Source organism: Jaculus jaculus, chromosome 5 (assembly GCF_020740685.1).
Source record: "Jaculus jaculus isolate mJacJac1 chromosome 5, mJacJac1.mat.Y.cur, whole genome shotgun sequence".
Classification (NCBI taxonomy): Eukaryota; Metazoa; Chordata; class Mammalia; order Rodentia; family Dipodidae; genus Jaculus; species Jaculus jaculus.
This window is the reverse complement of record NC_059106.1, coordinates 127,754,817-127,761,842: the sequence shown is the minus strand read 5'-3', so window position 1 is coordinate 127,761,842 and position 7,026 is coordinate 127,754,817. Positions and strand designations below refer to the sequence as shown.

At 46.6% G+C, this 7,026-nt stretch overlaps 1 non-coding gene across 1 annotated transcript; it reads left to right on the top strand.

The window, feature by feature from the left end:
• The first annotated feature begins 1,146 nt into the window (after positions 1–1,146).
• LOC123461181 lies at positions 1,147–1,253 on the top strand. The gene has a single exon (XR_006637491.1). It is a non-coding gene; the product is annotated as a U6 spliceosomal RNA (small nuclear RNA).
• The last annotated feature ends 5,773 nt before the right edge of the window (positions 1,254–7,026 follow it).

Here is a 7,026-nt window from a genome sequence, read left to right as displayed (position 1 = left end):
GTTCATGGGTTGGCATCTGGCTTTTCCATATCCCCATCTCAGGTTCTGGAAAATATGCCCATTGCTGCTGACAGGTTTCCTTCACTGCCCATCATCTGCCATGTGTCTTGCTGGCCCTTCCCACTCCCTTCTGCTAGGTGACCAGAGATCTTGCTTCAAACTTGTCAGGTCTCCCAGGCTCAGCAGGCAGGAAGCCATAATCCTCAAATAAAGAAAACATTTTTGGGTGTGACAAACCCAGCATTTTCAGGTTTAGTTTTAGGGAAATACTCAACTTAAGAGACTAATCCCTTCCTCTCCCACCCAACCCAAAGTATGAAAACATTTTTGACATAGTTGCTTGGAATGGGACCTTTAGGGAAAAAAATACCACTGAGATTTCAAGTGACTTAGTGTGAAAAGCACAGCAAAGTGAAAAGGGAAGGGGCAGAGAACCCAAAAGGAAAGAAAAAGAAAAAAAAAAAACCCTGCTTTAGTCAAACAGATTGTTGATCTTAAAGTAGGCGAGCATTAGATTTCACCTCTAGTCTCAGGAAATATACGAGTTGGGTCCGTTATTGGAGAGGCTTTCTCTCTGCAGTGAGGAGCAGGCTTATGCCTCCTGGGCCAAAAGGTGGGGGCCAGGAAGTGGGGGAGAAGAAACAGGCAAGTCCAGAGCTCTGGGCACCGGGCACGGTGGGGGTGGGGGCAAGGGTCACTGGGGGCATTTTACATCGAGACCTAGGCTGATCTAGATATTAAAAGGCTCTAAATTTGGAAAGGACCAATTTCATCTCCTATTTGGGAATTCCTGCTTCCCAGAGGCCTGCCTCCCTCATAGGGGAGTCCTCTCTGATCCACTCCAAGCATAAAAAGTGAGTTTGGGAAGTTGTCAATAAAAAAGTTTCTTTTAAAAAATATTTTATTTTTATTTACTTATTAGAAACAGAGAGAGAAGGAAAGACAGGTAAAGAGAAAGAGAGAGAATGGGCGTGCCAGGGCATCCAGCCACTGCAAATGAACTCCAAACACATGGGCCACCTTGTGCATCTGGCTTATGTGGGTCCTGGGGAAATCAAACCTGGGTCCTTTAGTTTTGCAGGCAAGTGCCTTAATTGCTAAGCGGTCCCTCCAGCCCAAGTTTCTTTTTTTAAAGAATCAAAAAGAGTGCTGACTTAGTCAGCACATATATTAAAATTGGAACAATACCAAGAAGATTAACGTGGTCCCTGCACAAGGATGACATGCAAATTTGTAAAGCATTCCATAGAAGCAGATAGAGAGACAAAGATATCCACATTGGGCTGTATCTATTATCTGTCAGTCCTTCCAACCATGAGAGAAACTGGTATTCTACAGGTCTCGGGGAAGGACATATCGTGACAATGATGGGAAATTCCAAGAACTCTCTAGAAGTAAATGACCATAGAAGGGCTAGAAAAACAATTCAACTTGCATTCCAGACATGGGGCCAACCCATGTGACCAGAGACAGGTGACTTAACATGCATAAGACATGTAAGGATTGCCCATGTCTTGAATACCAAATGCCAGCTTGGGAAGGTACATCTTCTAGAAGAACACTGTCAAATGAAGCCGGAGGGGAGAAGCCATCTTCTCAGAGAGTCTAGGAGTGTGGGGAGGACTCAACCTGTGCTTGGAAGACGAGGAAGGAAATCCTGGAGGAATAAACTCCCAGACTGAAAGAGCATGTTGGGTCTTCTAGGACAAAGAACAAGCGAAGCCTGCCACATGAGGCCCACATGCAACTTGTAGGATTATGACTGCCAGGGCACAGCCTGAGGTGTTGTCTTAACAAAAAAAAAAAAAAAAGAAAGAAAGATGAGTGAGGAAATGAGGCCAAAGAGCAGAGATCTTGCTTTAGAGGAGGAATATTCCATCCTGTCCTCATTAACCCTAGAGTCTACAATAAGCTGAAAAAAGAGGGATGAAGAACCAGCCAGAGTACTGGGACACCCCTTGAAGCAGTCTTGATGTATAGTTCTTGTCCCTAATGCCACCTCTGTACCTGCTCCAGGCAAAAAGATTAACAGAAAAGCCCCTCTTAGATAAAAGCAGAGACTATCGGACGCTTGGATTGCTCTCTAAGCAATCAGCATTCCCTGGCATGACTGAAGGCTAGAGGGGACGTTGGCCATCAGCAGACAGCAACAACACCCAAGATGTATGTCTGGGGAGGATGTCTGGAGTCAGTTCTGACCCTTTTAAAAGAGTGTCAAGACCCAAAGGCATTCAACGAGAACCAGAGGGGTGAAAGCACACCCCACCTCTGGCACTATCTCCCTTGCTGCCTCCCCCAGCCTCAGCCAGACCACCCAGTTCTGTTCCAAGCTGAACTGATGAGTCACTCATGATGCTGAAGTCATTAATCCACGAAGGAAGCCACGCTAGCTGCCTCCCTCTCACTTCGAGCTCGCTGCCCTTGCAAAACAGATGAGTAACCAGACATTCCCCGGGCCCTCGTTAAGTCCATTGCCAAGAAAGGTGTCTTGCAGCTCATTTGCTAGTGGAGAAGCCACGCTACCGGCCCTGAATCATGCTGGATCCAGGGGAGAGCAGGGCTCAACTTGCCTGTGTTCAGTATTGCATCATGGAGATGAGTGACTGGAGGTTTACCAGGTCACCCGGCCGTGCAGCCCCAACCACAGCCCCAGCTGGGGCTGCCCCTGTGCATGGTGCTCTGCTGCATCTGGACTTTGGGACATCTGGAGGGGTAAGAGGTAAGAGGTGAGCATCTTATGAAGGGCACTAAATACTCAACAGAGCCTACTATCCCTGTTTGACTAATGGTAAAACTGAGGCCCCACAGAGGCAGTGGAATGTGCCCAACTTCAATCAATTAACTTAATACTGGCCTAGGATAGAACTTTTCTTTCTTGATATTCTGTCCCCAGAAACTTCTAGTGCACCGCATTACAGTAACAGATAATATCAATGCTTGGCTGTTCAGAAAACACATGAGTGTGGTAAAATCATGCAAACCACTCAGGGTCCATCAGGAGGCAAGCACTTTCAACCAATGGCTAAGTAAAGCGAAACATTAATGGGCTCTGTCTGTCCAAGGACCGGCAGTTCCTCTTTCTGTTCTGATACAGTGCTGCCTCCAAGATATGGTTTTATGAGCAAAAAAGTGCAGATTGGAAATTGAACATGTAGTTTGTCACCATTTTGAATGAGGGAAACGACACATCACAATAAGCTAATGCTGGCAAGGGGTTGAAGTGTTATAGTGGTTACAGGTAATATTATTTATTCTCAGAGTCAGCTTTCTCACACCAGTGCCCCTCATCAGTCAACTTCTCCTAGAAGAGAATGACTCCAGTTCATCGCCAGTGAGAGGGGCACCAGCTGGCCCCCACCTCTGCCACCTCAGCACAGCCATGGCTTCCAGATGCTGGAGGCCTCCTGAGGAAGAGCTCTGGGTGAGGCTCCTTAAAGCCTCCTCTCTCTTTTTCCCTTAGGCGACAGGCTCAGCCACACAACTGTGCTGAGGTCACAAAGCGACAGCCAAGAGGAAAAGGGCTTTCTCAGTGTCTGTGAGTTGTGGGTTCACACATAAAGACCCCCGAGGCATCACACCTTGAGGCTTATCAGCCATCACCTCCTCGTTTCCCCACCAGCCTCTCCATGGGCATCAACTGACAGCCAGCGGACAGCAATCTCAGGCAAGGGCATCCTCAAAGTCACTCCATGGGATAAACTGCTCCCACTCGAAGACTCGGGCAGAGGAGCCACCTGTACCCAATCTGAGGGCAGCGTGATAAGGAGGCTGAAGAGCAGACAGGAGGAAAGAAACAGTCCTCAGCACGGTCCTCCACAGATCCTGGGACAAGTTGCTGCAGGATCTCCTGCTGTCTCGCATCGGTGTCTTGTAGTTGAAACTTCGGCTCAGGGAGAAGTTTAAAGCCAAAGTCTCTCTTTCTATGCCCATGTAAAATAGCACGTGGAGCATGGAAGGCATTCATTCCGTCGATGTTGGTTGACTAGGGAAAAGAAAAGCCTGCAACGTGACTAGCAAAAATTGGGACACTCATAATGTAGGATACAACTATTTGTTTGTCTAAATGGGAGGAAAAGCCAGGGCAGTGCTGTGGAGATGCTGAGACTTGGATAAGGAACACAGTCATAGTCCAGGGGAATAAACTATAGACTATTTAGAGACTATTAATTATGCATAAGGATCCTGTTCTTATCCTCACTCCTAATTTTCAAGGCCCCCCTTCCCCCTCCCTTCCAGGTACACCATTGCATCTTACACCCTCACTTCCCACCCACTCTTCTGTTGTCACCATCACAGATCTCTCCTCCAGTGAACTTGCCCTTCAAGGTGATCATTCCTATTTGTGTAGGGACAGTCCTTTTCCCAGGCCCTTCCTGCCTTCATTCATGTGCTCATTAATTCATCAATTACTTACTAACTATTCGTGTGCCAATCACATTTCTAGTATCACTTCATGTAGTTTTTGAAAATTACCAGTTTGGTATATCTTTCATTGAAAAGAAAAAAAAAAACCCTAGAGAGAAAATAAGGCTTTCTAAGGAAACCTAAAATGAGATAATTTCTAAGCAGAAAAGGTATACTAAAAAGAATGAGTTTTCATTAATGTATTACTATTTATTAATTATGTTCTTCTGTCCCAAATTTCCCCTTCAGTCACCGCCACGAAATAAATGGCAACATTTTCCTGTTTGGTGTTTTTGAAACCACATTACAGAGGCATGAAGTTCTGATTTCACATGCGTTGGTTTCTGGGTCTTGGGTCTCTTTTTTTCCCCCTTTCTCTCTCTCAAAGCAGATAAATGAGGTTCTAAACTTTGGATAATAAGGCTTAACAGTGAGGCGCTTTTTTAAAAGTGAGTCATTTCTCAGTTCTCCTTGGCTAATCTCTCTTGGTAACATTAATGATGAGTTTGTGCGGCGTGCCCCAAGGCGAGCTCAGCTTTCCCAGGACAATTAAAGTTACTTAATTATTAAAAACTGTGTGTGCTACTGCCCAGAGAGAAAGAGGCAGCCAGGCCTGGCTCCCACCGCCCCCCGACAGGAGTGACCGGACACTGTGGGAACTCGGCTCCTTTCCCTCTCCATTGTAATTCTTTCAATATAATCTATGAAAATCCCCTCCACGCTGCCTTGGCCTCTCCCACCCCAGCATGAATGATTTAGGGATTGCTCCCTGCGGATCCCAGTCTGCCGGCTCCTCTGGCCTCCCTCAAGGTTGACGCCAGCTTCTCCAGGCCCCTGCGGAAGAAGCTTGGGCCTTGGACAGGCTGAAAGAGTTGACAGGACCCTGCCTGATGATCTGAAGAGCGGGCCCTGGAAAATGTGGGGCTTGGCTTTGAGGGGACACCCGCTGGGTTCATTCTCCACGGGCCACAGGGAAAGGTCATTACCTACCTATGAAGGAGAATGCTGCCCTGGCCAGCTCCCTCTGTTAGTAGACTGCCAGGAATGGACCAAAATTTCACACAGCCTTTTCTCTAGGGGATCTCCATAATGGGAAGAGTGAAGAAACTGGAGGTGGCCCTTGCTCGGCTGTCAGCACCCATGGCCCCTAAGCATGTCACTCCTGCACTGTGACCTTGGGACTCAAGATGAAGGTATCGTTACCATTTTGATGCACCGCAGATCCCGATGCTCCCATGAGGCTAACGCTTAAAGTTTCCATCTTACTTTCTGCTTTCATTCATGCACTCAGCAAGCATGCATTCATTCTATGCCAGGCCATGGTCTAGCTCGAAGGACAGAGCTTCAAGCAAAATAGAGAAACCCCTGTCCTTCTGGAGGTTGTGTGCGCTCAGTCACTTCACCATCTTACACATAGGAAGAAGAGAGGTGAGGCAGGTCCTGGGACCTTTCAGCAGGTCACCATGACCCAGGGCAAGGGAGACCCAGAGCTCCTGACCCGGCCCAGGAAGGCCCCACGCCAGGCTCTTGCTACCTTCTATCCCTTTGTCTCCCCCTCCCTCCTGCTCTGCTGGCTCCTCCCATCTTCAGCTTTGGAGCCTCATCCAATGTAAATACGCTGGCCACCCACAGAAGCCACATGCAGAATTAAAAACTTTTCTAGTCACTACATTTTGAAAACAAATCAGGGGCTGGAGAGATGGCTCAGGGGTTGTGATACTTGCCTGCAAAGCCTAACTACCCTGGTTCAGTTCTCCAGTATCCATGTAAAGTCAGATGTGCAAAGTGGTGCGTGCATCTGGAGTTCATTTGCAACAGCTGGATGGCCCTGGCACGTCCATTCTATGTCTCCCCCCCCCCACCATCTCACTTTGTTTGCGAATAAATAAATAAAATATTTTAAAAAGAAATAAACAACACCAGGCGTGGTGGCGCACGCCTTTAACCCCAGCACTCGGGAGGCAGAGGTAGGATCTCTGAGAGTTCGAGGCTACCCTGAGACTGACTACATAGTTAATTCTAGGTCAGCCTGAACTAGCGTGAGACCCTACCTTGAAAAACAACAAAAAAAGAAAGAAAACAAACAAAAAACAAGCAGGTGAAATTTAATTTTCCATATATTTTATATAGCTGATATATTCAAATTATACTACATGTAATAAATGTAAAAAAATACTAAACAATGAGGTCTTAAAAATTATTTTATTTATTTATTTATTTGCAAGCAGAGAGAGACACAGAATGGGAGTGCCAAGTCCCCCTGCCACTGCAAAGGAACTCCTGATGCATGTACCACTTTGTTCATTTTGCTTTTACGTGGATACTGGGGAATTGAGCCCTGGCCCTCTGGCTTTGTAAACAAGTTCCATAACCATTGAGAAATCTCTCCAGCCCAACAAGAAGATATTTTTAAGTTAAATCTTCAAAGTCCAGTTTGCCTTTGGCCTTTGTAGCTCATTTTGATTGGGTCAGCCGTATTTTATGTGTTGAATAGCTCTGTGGCTAGTGGTTATCACATTGGGCCATACAGGCATGACATTCTCCTATGTCCCTGTCATACCTCAATAATCTTTGCTATCTAGAGCATAAGGCCCCCATATCCTAGGCAGAGAGGACTGAAGC